This window comes from Canis lupus, chromosome 1 (assembly GCF_003254725.2).
Source record: "Canis lupus dingo isolate Sandy chromosome 1, ASM325472v2, whole genome shotgun sequence".
Lineage (NCBI taxonomy): Eukaryota > Metazoa > Chordata > Mammalia > Carnivora > Canidae > Canis > Canis lupus.
Window position 1 is genome coordinate 82,898,840 of NC_064243.1, and position 18,200 is coordinate 82,917,039.

General features: G+C 39.2%; 1 long non-coding RNA gene across 1 annotated transcript in view; it reads right to left on the reverse strand.

Moving 5' to 3' along the window:
• LOC112644700 (uncharacterized) overlaps window positions 1-18,200 on the reverse strand; it is a 295,980-nt gene that overhangs the window by 124,432 nt on the left and 153,348 nt on the right. The window contains exon 3 of the long non-coding RNA XR_007401034.1: window positions 13,552-13,658. This is a non-coding gene — a long non-coding RNA (uncharacterized LOC112644700). The remainder of the gene's footprint in view (window positions 1-13,551; window positions 13,659-18,200) is intronic.

Sequence of the window (18,200 nt, forward strand, 5' to 3'; positions counted from 1 at the left end):
AGAACCATTTACCATTCAAATGATCCTCAGAAGAAAGCTGGGGTAGCAATCCTCATATCAGATAAATTAAAGTTTATCCCAAAAATTGTAGTAAGAGATGAAGAGGGACACTATATCATACTAAAAGGATCTATCCAACAAGAGGACCTAACAATCATGAATATGTATGCCCCTAATGTGGGAGCTGCCAAGTACATCAATCAATTAATAACCAAAGTAAAGACATACTTAGATAATAATACACTAATACTGGGAGACTTCAACATGACACTTTCTGCAAATGACAGATATTCTAAGCATAACATCTCCAAAAAAACAAGAGATTTAAATGATACACTGGACCAGATGGATTTCACAGATATTTATAGAACTTTACATCTGAAAGCAACTGAATACACATTCTCCTCAAGTGCACATGGAACTTTCTCCACAATAGACCACATACTGGGTCACAAATCAGGTCTCAACCAATACCAAAAGATTGGGAGTGTCCCCTGCATATTCTTAGACCATAATGCTTTGAAACATGAACTCAATCACAAGAAGAAATTTGGAAGAAACTCAAACATGTGGAGGTTAAAGAGCATCGTGCTCAAAGATGAATGGGTCAACCAGGAAATTAGAGAAGAATTAAAAAGATTCATAGAAACAAACAAAAATGAAGATACAACCGTTCAAAATATTTGGGATACAGCAAAAGCAGTTCTAAGAGGTAAATACATCACACTACAAGCATCCCTCAAAAAATTGGGAAAAACTCAAATACACAAGCTAAGCTCGCACCTAAAGGAACTGGAGAAAGAACAGCAAATAAACACATAGAAAAAGAAACAGTCAACAAAACTAAAAGACAACCTACAGAATGGGAGAAGATATTTACAAATGACATATCAGATAAAGGGCTAGTTTCCAAGATCTATAAAGAACTTATTAAACTCAACACCAAAGAAACAAACAATCCAATCATGAAATGGGCAAATGACATGAACAGAAATCTCACAGAGGAAGACATAGACATGGCCAACAAGCACATGAGAAAATGCTCTGCATCACTTGCCATCAGGGAAATACAAATCAAAACCACAATGAGATACCACCTCACACCAGTGAGAATGGGGAAAATTAACAAAGCAGGAAACCACAAATATTGGAGAGGATGTGGAGAAAGGGGAACCCTCCTGCACTGTTGGTGGGAATGTGAACTGGTGCAGCCACTCTGGAAAACTGTGTGGAAGTTCCTCAAAGAGTTAAAAATAGATCTGCCCTACAATCCAGCAATTGCACTGCGGGGGATTTACCCCAAAGATACAGATGCAGTCAAACGGCAGGACACCTGCACCCCGATGTTTCTAGCAGCAATGGCCACAATAGCCAAACTGTGGAAGGAGCCTCGGTGTCCATCAAAAGATGAATGGATAAAGAAGCTGTGGTCTACGTATACAATGGAATATTACTCAGCCATTAGAAACGACAAATACCCACCATTTGCTTCGATGTGGATGGAACTGGAAGGTATTATGCTGAGTGAAGTAAGTCAATTGGAGAAGGACAAACATTATATGGTCTCATTCATTTGGGGAATATAAAAAATAGTGAAAGGGATTAAAGGGGAAAGGAGAGAAAATAAGTGGGAAATATCAAAGAGGGAGACAGAACCTGAGAGACTCCTAACTCTGGGAAACCAACAAGGGGTAGTGGAAGGTGAGGTGGGCGGTGGGGAGGGGTGACTGGGTAACGGGCACCACTAGGCATTATGCTGTATGTTGGCAAATTGAACTCCAATTAAAAATATATACAAAAATAAATAAACAACAAACAAACTGTACCTGGGATGCAAAATCAACAGCCCTGTGCCCAGATGCAAACCTATTTTTATTTCAAGGGGTTGGTTTAAAATTAGAATGTGGTTTTGTGGGCAGATGTCAATTTTCAATACTTTTGAAGCAGTGTGGGCCACATTAGAGACTTTGAGGTTAGCAAAGCATTAAAAACAAAAGGCGGGGGATTCCTGGGTGGCTCAGCGTTTTAGCGCCTGCCTTTGGCCCAGAGCGGGATCCTGGAGTCCCGGGATCGAGTCCCACGTCGGGCTCCTGGCATGGAGCCTGCTTCTCCCTCCTCCTATGTTTCTGCCTCTCTCTCTCTATGTCTATCATAAATAAATAAATCTTAAAAAAAAGAAAGAAAACAAAAGGCCAACTAAAAACCCTATACTTTAAAATCAGCTTACGCTAAACAGAGAGGAAGATCCAGGATAACTTTTCATGTTAAGAAAGGTTTTGACATTGAGTTACTTCATGTCTCGAGTTTTTTGTTTGTTTGTTTGTTTGTTTGTTTGTTTTTACAAATTCATTCTCTCAGCTTCTGGTAGTGGAAATATATTTTGTCTGGAGACCATCCTTCCCCTTTTTCAGTCAAGGTGTCTTGGTCAAGAGGCAGGTTAATGGCTCAACTTAAAGCAACTGAATACTTTCCTAAGAGTTTCAATCTCAAATGATATTTACACAAGCCCGAAAAGGGACAGAGCTGATGCATGCCTATGATGGAGTCCTGAAGAGATTCCTTGGGTTCCTGTTACCACAATGCCCAGAATTACTGATTCCTGTCTTCTCCAAAGATCTTTACCTTCAACCTTTGCTTCAGTTCTTCCCTAAGGAAGAGCTATGCTTTAGTACATTGATGGGCTTTCTTTTGTGTCCCCTACATACAGGTCTAATCCCTTAAAATTGTTTCCAACAATTTTTTTGCCTTTTAAGTTAGCCAGAGTGGCTCTCATACAAGAGACCCTAAAATACAGTGATAAAATAATAAATATTGCATTTTTATATGTATATTTTAATTCATTCACTTATACATTTTGTACTAAAATTTTCTTGTAATGTGTATTATTTTTGTAAGTAAAAAGCACTGATAATTTCGAAAGAAACCTAGGTAACCAGGAGTATTCTGAGACAGAAAAATTTCTCTTGAATCCCCTTTGCAAGCTAGGAGCAGTTTTGAGTGGGGTGGTAGGGGTGGCATTTATAGCAAACTCTCTCAAAGCACCAGAGGGAAGTGGGGAGCAGAATTGATGGGGGGGAAGGACTGAGTGGGGAGGTTTAAGAGTACCAGCTACTCCATACTTTATTATTATTTATGTATGAAAAGGCCATCAGATCAAGAGACAATTGACACTGAAAATGAAGTTGTTATATAGATCCCAAGAAGAGTGTACACATCATAACATGGGGAGGGCACATGGAAAAGAACTAGGGTGGACAGGAGGCAGAGAGAAGGAGGGAATTGTGGGCAAGAGTCCTTATTGTAGTTTACCTTTAAAGACACACTTATGAGCAAATTGTTCACTACCTTTAGGAATTGGCTAGCTCTTGGAGGGGCAGTCCCTCAGGCATCAGCATGGCCTTGGATGTCAAAGCATCAGAATTCAGAAAATAAAAGACATAGTTAATATACCTCACAGTCTAGATAAGACCCAAACTCCTGCCCCTTCCACAATCCATGGAAGTTCAAAACCCTCCCTGGGCGTTCAGTAAATTTTCAAGAAAGCTAACATTTTATTCTCAGAGTAATCCTGATCTCTGGAATTTTACATTTTTGCGTGTTGCTTCATTTCTATACCATTTGATGCCAACGTAGAATGCAGTTCTCTCTTCAGATTCAGGGGCGGGTGTGTGTGTATGTGTCACACTAAACATGCTTTTGGAGAACTAGCAGTCTCATATGGGTGAAGGTGGGTGCCAAAAGGGGTCACATTATTTTGGGTCCATCATCTTACTGGCTCTTGTTCCCCACTCCTCACCAGATTGCCCCCCACAACTTCAAATGTTTCAATTTCTCTTGTACAACATAATTTCCTTTCCTTATCATGTTTTTGCTCTAGCCAATGGGTCTTACACTTTCTTGTGTAGAACAAAGTCAATTTTCATGCTGTCTTTCCAAAAGAAGACAGTTTCTCTTGGTAAGAGGAGTTCTAGTACATTGGTTAGGAATACATTTTCTGCACCTCTCAGATCACATGTAACATAGGGCAGGATATTAAGCTATGTGAAGGAAATATATACTGTACAGTGTCCATAGGGACTAAGCAAGAGAAAGAGACCCTGGGATTCTGAGAAGAGAGAAAAGATTTACCAGAAAATTGCCTTAGCCAGAGAACTTCCATAACTGCATATCCTTTGTTGATTAATTCCACAAATATTTATTGGGTGCTTACTATGTTCTAAGAGGCAATCAGCTACATGCTGGGGAATCCAAAGATAAATAAGACATGATTTGAGAAGCAAATGTCCAGGAGGAAAGACAGATACATAAACAGATAGGGAGGCAACAGTGTTACAATGGAACACCATAAAAACTTGGAGTGATTGTACACATTAGCCCAAACCTACCCCAAATATTTGGAGCCTAGAAAGGGTTCAAATGGAGGCCCATGCATCCAATCTCTCAATATTTAAGATCTACAAATACAGCTAACAGACTGCTAAATAAAACATGCCCTGCTCTTCTAATGTGACAAATAGAACTTTGTAAAACCTGAAGGGCAAGGTCTGAGTTTGGAATTCTTAGAGTTCTGAGACCATGGCTCCCAGTCTGAGGCCCTTGGCATTCTTCCCACCTTCTTATTCCCCTAATTCCTTTTCATACTTGCTCCCATGCATGTGGACACCCAGGCCATGTGTAGAAGTTCCAGCCTCAGCCTCCACAAACTGCTGTCCTTAGTCACCACTTAGGTCAGGCTACACCCACCAGGGGTGCCATTTTTTCCCTAGGAGCAAAGCCCAAAGGAATAGATCTACTCAGGCTCTGAAAGTAGGGTCAGGGCCATTTAGAAAGAAAGTACAGAGCCCTAAATATCAGGGGATGGTCTAGAAGGGGGGGATGCATCTTTGGACTGCAGGGACTCTTGCCTATAGTACCCTATTGGCTCCAGGGACTCTTGCCTATAGTACGAGGCACAACCAGATCAGGGCTACCAGAAGGCTTTACTCTCTTCACTGGTCAAATGAAATATTGCTTAACTATTTCATCACATTTTCTCAGGATAAATCATCCTAAAATTCATGCAGCATTCCAGTTTAGGATGCACTCATTTTGTGCAAGGATAGAACAAGTGTGCTGATTTGATTTTTAGTTCCCACTTGGTGGATCCTTGAAGACACATTATTTCTGGACTCTTGAAGCATTAGGATTCTATTTCCCAATGGCTATAGAGGTTAATGAGATACCATCAGGGAAGAGAGAATAGGAAGAAATTCTTCCATTTGACTGCAAATCCCGATTTAGATTCTAAAGTATACTAGGGCCATCTTCAAAGACAAGGACCATGTGTTTTCAAATATTTCTTTCAACCAGGCATTTTCCTATCAACTGCCTGTTTTCATTTACTATCATCTGCAGACTAGACTTGTCCTGAATTGGTTTGTCTCAGGGTCACAAGGAAATAACATAGCTCAGATAGAGCCAAAGCAGGGTAATTCCTCCACTGCAGGTGGGCTGCATCTGCCCTCCTGCCATCTTGTTTTCCCCTGGTCTTGCTTGGCTTTTGGCTTATTCTTCCATATTTCTTTTGATTTTTCTCTCTCAGTGTCTATGGATCTTCCAGTTGCTTACCATACCTATCAACTTCTGGCCACTTGCCATGTTTTGTTGTCTAGTATTTACATCGTCCTGGCTTCTGTTGGCATCCAGGCCTGATATATTGCTGTCTTAACCTAAGCCAGCCTCATCACCTACCCAGTTCCCTGACCCATAGCTACCCACACATTACCTAGTGGAATGAAAGCAAACAAGTCATGTCTTGAAGCAAAAATCCCCTCCGCCTTTGTTAATTCTCTTGTATCATAGTGGCAGGAAGGAGATTTTTATCTCTCATTTATTTGGCTGCCTCTTCTCCAATAATCTTTTCCTCCCCGCAACCCTAAGAAAGCCAGCTCTACCCCATCATACTGTGGATATCAATGTTATGTAAGACCCATCTGTCTTCATGTCATGAATCTAAGTATATGACCATGAGTATAGACTCATGGTCTATGAGTTTGACCATGAACTCATAGTCCCAACGATTCCCACTTTGGATTCATCAGAATCTCTAATCTATTGACCCCTCTCTGCTGAGCATTTTTCCAGCCTGTTAATTTCTTCACTTCCTTCCTTACAATCCCTTATTATAATGCTATAATCCCTTATTTCAAAACCTTCTGTATAATCCCTTATTTCTATAATCCCTTATTTCAAAACCACTCTCATTGATATCCCAGACTCCTTTGAGCCTTTGCATTTTGTCACATCCAACGTGGGATCAACCCTGCTGTTGGGCTTTCACACTTAAGCATCTGACAATTGCTGGAGAAGAACACCACAAAGCAAATTGTTATCACTCTAAGTCCATAATCGCTAACCTCACATGATTCCTCAACTCTGCCCATCAACCCTACCCATTTCTCCTAGCCAACTGGCCTGGCCCTCTCACTCCACAATTTTTCCCCAAATCAAGATGATGCCTGCACAGCTTGACCCTACTATGTATAAACAGCCATCTTTGTTCCTTCATGGAGAAAATGGAAGCTGTAAAAGATCCCCTCAATTTTGAGTTACCAACTCTACAAACTTCCTTAATGTTCTCAGGATAATGACCAACACACCAACACAGTCTGCCCCTCATCCCAAAAGCTGTCAGCCTTCATGCTTCAGCCACACTGGCCTTCTTCTAGGCCCCAATGTCATGTGAACTTCCCTGATGACAAGAATCATTCAAGTTATTTGATAAGTTAAAATTTTCAAGCCCATTAGATAATACCTCAAGGGAGAGAAACTAAAGAGTGGTACACTTAAAAAGAGCTTTAGGTCATTCTTCCCAACAGGAAAGATTAAAAACACAACCTATAATCTCTCCTTCCACTGGGTTTTTCAAAGGCTTTTCCTTGTCCTGAGAATTTCTTCATCCTGTTCTCCCCCTGTCCCTCTTCCCATCACACCAGACTTACTCTTACTCACCTTCCAACTTTATACTCAGGCAGCACACCAGCAGGAAAGCTTTTCTTCACAACCCCCAACCCCACCAGCACCAAGTTTAGGAGGTGTCCTTTGTCATATACTCTCATAGGACCACATTCTTCCCTTTATCACACTTGTCCCATGTATTCATTGTATGATTATCTGGTAACCGTCTCTCCCCCTACCAGACTGTGCGGTTAGGTAGCATATCTATTGCCACTGTCATCATTTCTACAATTATCTGGGCAGTATATAATAATTTCTTAAGAATCATTAATACCTGAATGAATGTGGAATAAATTAATGAATTAATTGGCTCAAAATTGATCAGAGATACTGGAGATTAACAAATTATAACCTCAGCAGAAAGTATTCTAGCCTCTACTTGGATAGTTTTAATTCTGTGAAGTCTGTTCCATTGTTGGACAGTGTTAGAAAATCCATTTTTCTATTAAATTGAAGCCTGCCCCTGTATAACTTCCCACACCAATGCTTACAGCTCAGTCTTGTTGGAATATGATCTTTCTCTTTAATGATATTCCCTTCCAATATTTGAGTATTTTTTTTAGCATGTGTCCCCTCTGTTTCTTCTCCAACATGAATAAATACATTTGCTTAAGCAGTTCTTGATCTGAGATAGCTCTCAGACTTAACTATCCCCTCTCCAATTTGAGCATACTCTAATAAACACAGAAACAGGATAGAGACCACAGAGCCATGAAGCTCTCATGTCTTCAGAATACTAGCTTTAAGTCATTACTTTAAGAAAATGAGGCTGTCTCCTTCCTTCTACTGGTTACAGTTTAAATTACAGAGTCATTATAAATTACCAAACTGCATATCTCCAAGAAGGATGGTGTTCATAAGGTGATGAATCCACAGGATACATAGGATTTATTACAAGTACTTTTATTAGAGCAATTTGTTGACAAATGCCCAAAAAGAAGGACAGAGTGATCAGTAATAATACAACCTAATGAAGATCATTTCCCCAAATGCTGTCTGAGAGAGAAAGTGAGCCAGATTTCTTCACCAAATCTAGGTTTTCTGTACCTTTCTACTAATAGTTTTTATATGCCATCTCTGGAGAAATTTCAGATGTTTCAAATCTAAACCTTTATCAAAGTTGTGATTTATAAAAATAGCAAAGGGCTTCTATTTATCTCTATTTGCTAATCCTAGCCAGCTGCTGAGAAGAATTGGAGTTTAAATCCTATTACTCTCCCATGGCCCCCACCTCCCAGGCCATTATGTTAAGTTGATACAATTATTTCTGGGATGAACGAGGAGGCTGTCACGTTGACTGACTATTTCCAGTGCTCATGAAAAGGAGATAGTTTGGTCTTCTAGATGAAGAGAATTACATGCCCCGTAATAGCTGGAAGCCTTTCCCAGGGTCATTCTTTCAGACTGCCCTGAAAACCAGAGGCAGAAAGGATCATGTCATTGCTTGGCTTGGCCTAGGATGCCAAATGCCACTTAAGAGAGCTACTTAACATAGTATGTTTTAAGATAGTGACACTACTAACTTATAGTAAAATATGGCAATAAATGACAGCCTGCAATTTGCACCTAACCAAATTGCTCATGGGGTTAGGACACTACAGGACAATACTGATCCAGTATTTTTAAACTGAGAAAATTAGGGACAGACCTGGGGCACTTGCTATGAGAATGATTTGTAAGAAAAAGAATCCACAGTCAGAATTGATGAAAATTACCATTATGTCATAGTCTATAAACTTCACACTGTCCTATACCCAAATAACCTTCCCTTCCCTTCCTTCCTTCCTTCCTTCCTTTTTTTTTTTTTTTAATTTTTATTTATTTACTTATGATAGTCACAGAGAGAGAGAGAGAGGCAGAGACACAGGCAGAGGGAGAAGCAGGCTCCATGCACTGGGAGCCTGATATGGGATTCGATCCCGGGTCTCCAGGATCGCGCCCTGGGCCAAAGGCAGGCGCCAAACCGCTGCGCCACCCAGGGATCCCTTTTTTTTTTTTTTTTTTTTTTCCTTCCTTCCTTCCTTCCTTCCTTCCTTCCTTCCTTCCTTCCTTCCTTCCTTCCTTCTTTCCTTCCTTCCTTCCTTTCATTTCTTAATTTCTAAGAAATTTCAAACAATTACATAATTAAAAAGTCAAAACTAAATAAAAAGTTATTCTCAAAAAGATCATACTTCTATTCCAATTCTAGTCCTCTATGCCCACCCACCTCTTATAATCATTTTCATTTGTTTCTGGTTTATATTTCTTGTATAACTTCTTACCCAGAAAAAATCTATATGTATATTTCACTTTTCAATATATCCTGGAAATCACTCTATCAGCTTACAGAGATCTTCCTCATTCTTTCTCACAGCTGCAGAGCACCAAATGGTGTGAATGTACCATCATTTATTCAATTAATCTCTTAAGAATGGACATTTGTTGTTTCCAATATTTTGTTTATATAAATAATGCCACAGTGATGAATCTTCTACATATGATTTGGTTTTTCATGTTTGTGGAGTGTATCTGCTGGCTAAAATTCTCAAAGGAGGGGTTGCTTTATAAAAGGGAAAATGCATATGAAGTTGTGTCAAGTATTGCCAAATTTTTCACCATGGGTTTGCCCCACTTCACACTCAAGAGAAGAAATGGTTTTGAGTGGCAGAGTGTTTGGGAAGGAGTGGAATGGGGATGGAGATAGGAGAAGAACTCTTTTTTGCAGTCCTTTACAAACCTTTTCCCTGTCCAGGTTTGCTCTGTGGTTAAATCTCGTTTGCCAAGAATGTTTTCACCTAAATTGGCTGTTTTACCTTCAGGAAGCTACAGTTGGCCAGACCCCAAAATTGGTGATCCCACCTCTGTTGTCCACTCCCAAGAGACTTCTTTCTGACCATAGACTCCTCCCAGGCTAAGCCAACACAGAAATGACGAATAGCTCCTGAGAGCCTTCACCATTGACATCTCCATTTACTATTCACTGTGTGCCACAACCTGTGCTAAGTAAGCTGTTCTGTGCTCCAGACCCCACCCTTTCTCACCATCTCACAGACTTCCTTTCTCTCAGTTCCCTCCTCCATGTTTTATAACATAAATTTCCACACCAGCACACTCTCCCGCATGCCCACTGGCCATATACCATCAGTATACCAACATTGTATAACACCTTCCATTTTTAAAAAGAAGAAGAAATCCCCCTTGAGCACCCACCATCCCATTATTGCCTAGTTTTTGCTCTCTTCTTAGCTCAACTTTTCACAAGTGTTATTCCCACTTCCTTATTTTCCATGGCATAACTCCATCTATTCCAGAATGTTTTTCTTCTCCAGTGTCAATCTTCGCTTGTTTCCAATGACCAGCAAACACCCTGTTGCTTATTCTCATGATGTTTCCCTCTCGCTTCCTTTGGCAACCTCCAACACTATTGATTCCTGTCCTTCTTGAACTGCTCTACTTTGGTAGCACTTAATAGCACAGTGTCGACTTCCTTTTCCCTATCTGACTTGTTCTGATGGCTTTTCCTGGGGGACCTGCTCTTGTGATTTCCCGGCCATGGAGTTCCCTGGGTCTTGAAACTACACCATGTTATTGCCTCACCTGTCTCTAGTGATCTCACTTGTTCTTATGGCCTTTCCTAATGATGCCCACATTTACTTTTCTCCAACCAGCCCCCTCCCTTGAGATCTAAACTCACAACTTGACAGCTCCTCTTTGTCACTTTACTAACGCCTCAGTATAGTGTGTCCAAACTGGAACTACCAATACACATCCCTAAACCCATGTCCCCAACATAAGGGCTATCCTTAATTTTGCCATTTCCTTCAATTCCCACATACAGATCATTAGCAAATTCTGTTTATTCTACCTTAAAGATGTTTCCCAGTCAGTTGGATCTCCCCACTTTCCATGCTTCCACTATAGGTCATGTGTCATGATCTCTTGGCTTAATTACTGCAATTGGCTCTTTTGCTCCTGCCCCCTCAATCTATACTTCATCAAATGGCTAGAGAGATGTTCTAGACATAAATCAGGTCAAGTTCAGTAGCTTTTCCTTGAACTCAGAATAACTAAACTCTTAAGGCCCTTGCATGTCTGGCCTTTGAATATTTCTCCAGTGGTCATCTCATCCTACTGCTACAGCAATTGGCTTTCTTTCCATTATCCAAATGCACTCAGGCCCTCCTTTTCTACTCCACAGTTTCTTTTTGTCCTTAAGATTTAGCATAAGTATCACTTTTATTTTTTATTTTATTTTTTTAAAGATTTTATTTATTCATAGAGACAGAGAGAGGGGCAGAGACACAGGCAGAAGAAGAAGCAGGCTCCATACAGGAAGCCTGACGTGGGACTCCATCCCGGGTCTCCAGGATCACACCCCAGGCTGCAGGCGGCGCTAAACTGCTGTGCCACAGGGGCTGCCCAAGTATCACTTTTATAAGAAAGCCTCCCCTGAGCTCCTTATAAGGGACATAGCTCCTAATTTGTTATCTCTCATTTTCATGCTTGTTTCACATGTAATACTTATTGCTGTTTGCTGGGACTTTTTGACCACTTGCTCCCACTCTATACATATTTTCTGGTGTACCCCCAAGACAACCACACTGGATGCAGATAATAAGAACTCAGTGACAATTTTTAAATAAGTGAATGAACTAATGGGTGAATGTAAATGCCACAAGAGCAGGGAACCATTTTTACCTTGTCTACTCAGTGTTCTCATTGCCCAGCACAAGAGAAAAACTCAACAAATATGTTTAATTCTACAATGCCTATCTTGTAGCCAAGGAAACTGAGGCTTAGCAACGTTGAGCAACCTGTCCTGATCACTCCAGCAGTAAAAAGGCAGAACCAGGACTGCATGTCTCACAACTCAATTCTTGAAACATTAGTGCTGGAAGGGACTTGGGGGATTATTTTATCTAACATCTCAATTCTATAAATGGAGAAGATGAAGTTCAGGATAGCAAAATGACACATTCAATTCATCTGGTTTTGACCTATTTTGTAGGACCAGATCTATGACTGACTAGCATGGCAAACCTCAATTACCTTCTCTGCTCTTTACTGTCCATATCTGTACAAGGATTTGGGAAGGGCTCGGTGGCATAATTGCAGCATTCCTAGATTTCAGGGTTCTTCTCAGCCCAGAAGTTCTTTTCTCAGTTTGCTCCTGCTTTGTCCCCCAACCTTTCTATCTTATTTTAAGGTTAAGGAGAAAATTGGGTTGTATGACACATGTTCTGTTCTCTACTCTGATAAGACCATGAGAAAAAAAAGTAAAAAAAAAAAAAAAAAAAAATCATAAAGTTTCCCAATCTTTATGTACCTTAAGAAGAACAAGAGTGCCACCTAAGAACTGCCTTAAGGAAAGGTAAAATATATCCCTAGCTCCTAGCCATAGATGAAAAAACATGTCTATAATAGTTATTCAGAAGAAATATCATTATCAATCCCTGTAATGAAGCAATACATCGGAAAAGAAAAGGGTAAAATGATGTTCATAGCAATAACTGAATATAAAATCCCTTGGTGTGTATGCAAGAAAATGAATAACCCTACATTTCTGTGGTTTTCACTTTATTTTAACTGCTGGTGAGGAATGACTTATACTGCAAGAGGACAAACCATTCTTATTTACACTCAAAATGTCAAATCCATTTGCACTCAAAATGCCATCACCTTGCATAACTCTACCAATTTAACCTGCACAGGAAATAAAAGCTAAAAGCAGAATATGAGGAGACCTGGAATATTAAATCTGCTCTCTTTTCTTGCAGCCTTGATCAAACACCCTGATTTGCTGCAACCATTCCAAGATGGAAGTGTTTTGAATTCTAAAATAGCTTAGCACCAAATGTGTCATAATTATCTGAAACTATATTTAGAATGATGAAATTTGCCATGAAATCTGAAATATGCTTCAAATGTCAGTCTTATTTTTAATTAATATGCCAACCCACCTTTGCAATAATCAAGTTTTACAGTCTCCCAGTGCTGGATAACTTGGACACTGTTTGTGTGTGTGTGGTTTTCTTAATCTCATAATTATGATAATGTAGTTCTCCAACATACCTTTCCTTCTCTATAGATTGTCAGAGGAAATCTGATTTCATCCCAGTGGTATATTTTGTCTATAAAACCAAATGATATGAAATAAAGTGTCCTGTCATAATGGTCACAAGTTAACAAAATCAATTCAATACCATCACATCTATGATCCTTATGATCTAATATTTAGTGTAAGAGAGCAATATATTATAGTGCTCTGGTCAACCCATATCTTTTTACTTAAATGCTAGGGCGGTGGATCTGGAAGCCCTGGATTTAAAAGAAATATGCTTTTACCTTTTAAAGTGGATATGGCTTTTGAAAACATGATCAAATATAAAATGTGACCATTCATTTCACACTCCTTTGTAGGTTTATTCAGTATTTTTCATTGAATTTTTGAATATTTCATAATTTGATAGAAAATTTTAAAAACACCTATGTGGAGCTCCAAACTGTAACAATTCTGTTACCTTCTCAGATTGCATTGTATAAATATTTTTATATTTATATAAATGATTTTCTTACCTTTACAGGCAAGAGAGACAACAGTTTTCTGGAAGTTTCATACACGTCTTGAGATTTGTCTGCCATTACAAACAGTAAGGTATCAGTTATAGAACAAGTAAAGTTGCCTGAAAAACAGAGAAAATACACAGTTGAGAGTGTCTAGAAACTTTTTTTTATCAACCAAAGTAATTTTGTTTGTTGCGCCTAAAAAATTTAGGCTTCTATTTTATGTATTTTTTTGTTTATTTCAGTTTTCTAGTAGTTTATTGTGCTTTAAAAGAGATTTTTTTGACAATTTGGAAATTCAAAACCTTGTACTTCCCCAGAGATGGTTTGAAAATCACATCATAGACAAATGCCTTACTTTTACTCTTTACAAAGAACTATGCCACTAGGAATAGAGATTACAAACAAATACAAAAAGCCTTTAGTGCATGAGAAGCTGAGTATGCTATGCTATTGTGTCAGTGATACTCACTTGGTTCTTGCTCAACTGACCTGAAATGGAAAATGCAAACTTTGGACTCAGTTGTCATGAGGCATTATGGTGTTGCCAAGAACAGAAACTCTAATTATTCAATAACAATTCTCAAAATTGTAAGGTTGTATGATATAGGCTTCATATCTCTCCTTTGATGTCAATGAATACCTGTTCACCCTTCATTACCTTTAAGAAGACAGCACAATCTTTATTAGGAGTGTATAGTAGTGTTTAAAAGCCCCCCATTGGGAATTTATGCTTATAAATTTATTTATCAATCAATATCCAATTTATATGTAGCAGATAAGATGCTAGGTGGGAAAACCTTGCTCTCATGGAGCTTGCAGTCTGACAGGAAAGACAATACTAAGCAAGCAATTGCATAAATATATTTAAGATTAAAACTGTGATAAGTGCTATGCAAGGAAGGGAAAGGATGAAATTTATTACAGAGAGAATCTAATCTAGTTTAATGGATTAGGAAAGACTTGCCCAGGGGATACATTCTTTAGCTGTGACCCAAGGATAACTAGAGAAGCAGTGAAAAGTAGCAGAGTGAGCAATCCGGCAAAGGAAAACTAGGTCACTTCTTGCTGCCACAGAATCTGTTTTACTATGTATGTAGTCATTTCTCAATGGCAAACACCAACTCCATTTAATTATACTGTAATCATTAAAACCTTGCTCTTAGATTCCACATCTTCCGTGAAGCTATATATATATATATATATATATATATATATATATATATATATTTCTCTTATCAATGCCCATTCTGCTCTATAATTCTACTCTCCACCAGTGCTATACAAGCAAATATGGGCATGACTAGGATATTCCTTTAACCTATGCAGCTTCCACGACTTGTGCTTCCATGAACCCTCTTTGCCTAGGCTTTCAGTCACTGCCTCTCAAATCCCTTCAGTAAGTTGTTAATGTGAAATGAACATTAGCCTGGCAGTTGCCATCTTCTCAGCTCTTTCTCCATCATTCCTAGATACAGAGGTGGGCCATACATCCAAGGCTCAGCTGAGTAAGCAATGCACTTTCCTAATCCATTGTGATAAGCTTATGAGAAACAACAAAAAAGATAAACATCTCCCATGTAGTAGAAAAAAGAATGAGATAAGCAATTTCTCATTATGTTGTTTCTATCCTCAATACAGACTTTCTTTTTTTTTTATTGATATATATTTGACATATAGAATTCTGAAAATTTAAGTTGTATAGCATGTTTATATAAATTTATATAAAATAAATACATTTATATAATGGCAGTATGTTTGCCATTGTAGCAATCATTAGCACCTCTATCACATCACATAATTATTTCTTTTTAGTAGTTGGATAATTAAATTTTAGTTTCTTAGCAAGTCTGACGGTTATAATAGAGTATATTTGCTTATATTCACTACATTGTACATTAGATATGTAGGATTTATCTACTATTCACTGCATGATTATACCCTTAAACAACATCTCTCCTATCCCCCCTCCCATCTGCTTGTAATTACCATTTTACGCTCTGTTTTTACAAGTTCAGCTCTTTTAGATTTCACATATAAGTGATATCATACAGTGCCTTCCTTCTTTGTCTGACTTATCTCATTTAGCCTAATATCCTCAAGGCCTATCCATGTTGCTGCAAATAGCAGGATCCCCTCCTTTGACACAGACTTTCTTTATTTCTTTTTTAAAGATTTATTTATCTATTTTAGAGAGGAAAAGAGAGACAGCATGAGCAGGAGGGGAAAACGAGATCCTAGAGCAGAGAGGGTCTCCAGCAGACTTCACGTTGAGCATGGAGCCCAATGTGGAGCTCAATCCCACAACTCCAAGATCAATTCCTGAACCAAACCAAGAGTTAGACACTCAACCAACTGCACCACCTAGGCACCCCTGACACAGACTTTCTTTTTTTTTTTTTAATTTTTATTTATTTATGGTAGGCACACAGTGAGAGGGAGAGAGGCAGAGACACAGGCAGAGGGAGAAGCAGGCTCCATGCACTGGGAGCCCGACGTGGGATTTGATCCCACATCTCCAGGATCGCGCCCTGGGCCAAATGCAGGTGCTAAACCGCTGCGCCACCCAGGGATCCCTGACATAGACTTTCTTGAAGCCAGACATATCACTGGAAATAAATATTTATAATTATATATATGATGTATATATATAAATATTTATAATGATATATATATATATATACACATATGACCTGCATCAGTCTTCTATCTGAATCGTGTCTTGAGCACTAGCTATGTGAAAAGCTCTGCCCAAAGTCCTGAAGTATTCAACAAATGCAGAAGTACCATACTTCAGGAACAGTGGAATGTCAATTCACTCCAGCCAAAGTCCATCAAGAACACATCTAGGGATGAGTAAGCTAGGGGGGTTATTAGCAAGGGAGAGTACACACCATGTGGAACTGTGGGTATCTCAATAAGATACTATTAGAAAGGACTCATAATCTGAAAGGAGAGACTAAGGAAGCAAGAGCTCTTTCAGGATTGAAGGCTGTCTGAAAGTGGTGACGATTGTATAGTCGGCTCTCTCAATAAGTCTTATCTATAGGGAGGGCAGACTAGAAGGAGGATCAAGCTGTAATTGGTATAAAAGTAGTAGCTCCTCATATTAACCAAGAGAGGGAATGTTTGGTATTTTGTGGGTTCCACGGTGAATTTATTTTTCTCTGTGCCTGACAAAATTACAAGGTCCTGAGCATTCGTATTTGATCATAGGCTGAAAGTGATCTTGCCTGATACTGGCACTCAGTGAGATTGTTTATGTCCAACAGGAGAATGACACAGTATAGCTGTGAGCACTGGGCCAACTTCTAACAATACTGAGGTCTGGCTGTGAGCATCAGGCTAGTTTCTGGATGTCAGGGGCTGCTGTTGTGTTGTGCTTTTTCCTTTCTTTCTTGAAGGTTAAGAGATGTAGAACCACAGTGAGAGGCTCTAGATCCCTCTTACGTTGAACCTGGCATTTCCATTCCTTGCAACCACTCCATGCACAGGCAGAGTAGGAAGGTGGCCGCCTGATTCTGTTTAGGAAGAGCTACAAAGCCTTGGTAAAACTTTTTAATTTTTCTGCAGCTGAATAATGATGCCAGATTCCCATTAATAGAGATCAAAGTCTCTTACTTCCTAATGAAAGAAATGCCATACAGTAGAAATTCCCCAAAGAAAGGGAACACATTATTTCGCTCTTCACCTCTCCAAATAAGGACATGGTGACCCATGAGACAGAGCATATTGTGATCATCATTCCAGAAGGAAGCATGAAGGAATTTTATTCCTTTTATTGAGCACAGCATTGATAGAAGAATCCTAAGTTCTTTCCTACACAGAGGGCAACCTGGTTCCCCTTTGATTTCCTATTCTCTCCCATTCACCACCGAAAAACCCACTGAAAGATAGAGGAAGGGCTATTTTGGGTCCAAATTAGCTCACCTAAGAACCAGGAAGCCTGAGCTCCCACCTCAAGGACTGTAGCTTTATGACCTGCCCCGCAGTGCTGGCAGGAAATCAACAGGCTTGCCAAATCCAGAATTTTTCTCCCACAAAAATTTATTTACATTGGTTCTATATATTGTGAGAAACACTTAAGTACAAAAGGAAGCATGCAATGTTAAAGAGATGGCGTGGACAATATTGGTGGCTTATCTAACGTAGAATCCAATGTCCTTTCAGGAGACTGAAGATACTCAAAAGTTGCTCCCCAATTTCTATTAACAACCCTCTAAAAATGAACCTTTTAATTTGATACAAACATACAAATTTAAAATAAGTGCACAGTTCAGAATGGCCTACCATTTTCAGATTGCTTATGTGCCACAGAGTATACAGTCAATAAAAAATACCAAAGAGGTGGGGATGAAAGACTTAGATCTGAATGGCAAAAATGAATCTGTCCTTTACTTCTGTGCATACTACGAACTGATCTTTTTAATTTCCACTAGACACCTTGATTTCTTTACTTTCTGCTATAGAATACACCATAATGCCCTAGTAATTTTCCTCCTGAATCACCCTTTGCCCTCAATCATGACATCAGGCCAGAACAGGTGGGAAGGTATTAGGAAGGTATTTGATTTCTACCAGAAGGTTCTATCTATTCCTCTCCTGCCACCTATCATTATTCTTCTCCTAACACAAGTGTCAACTTCACCTCACCACTTTCT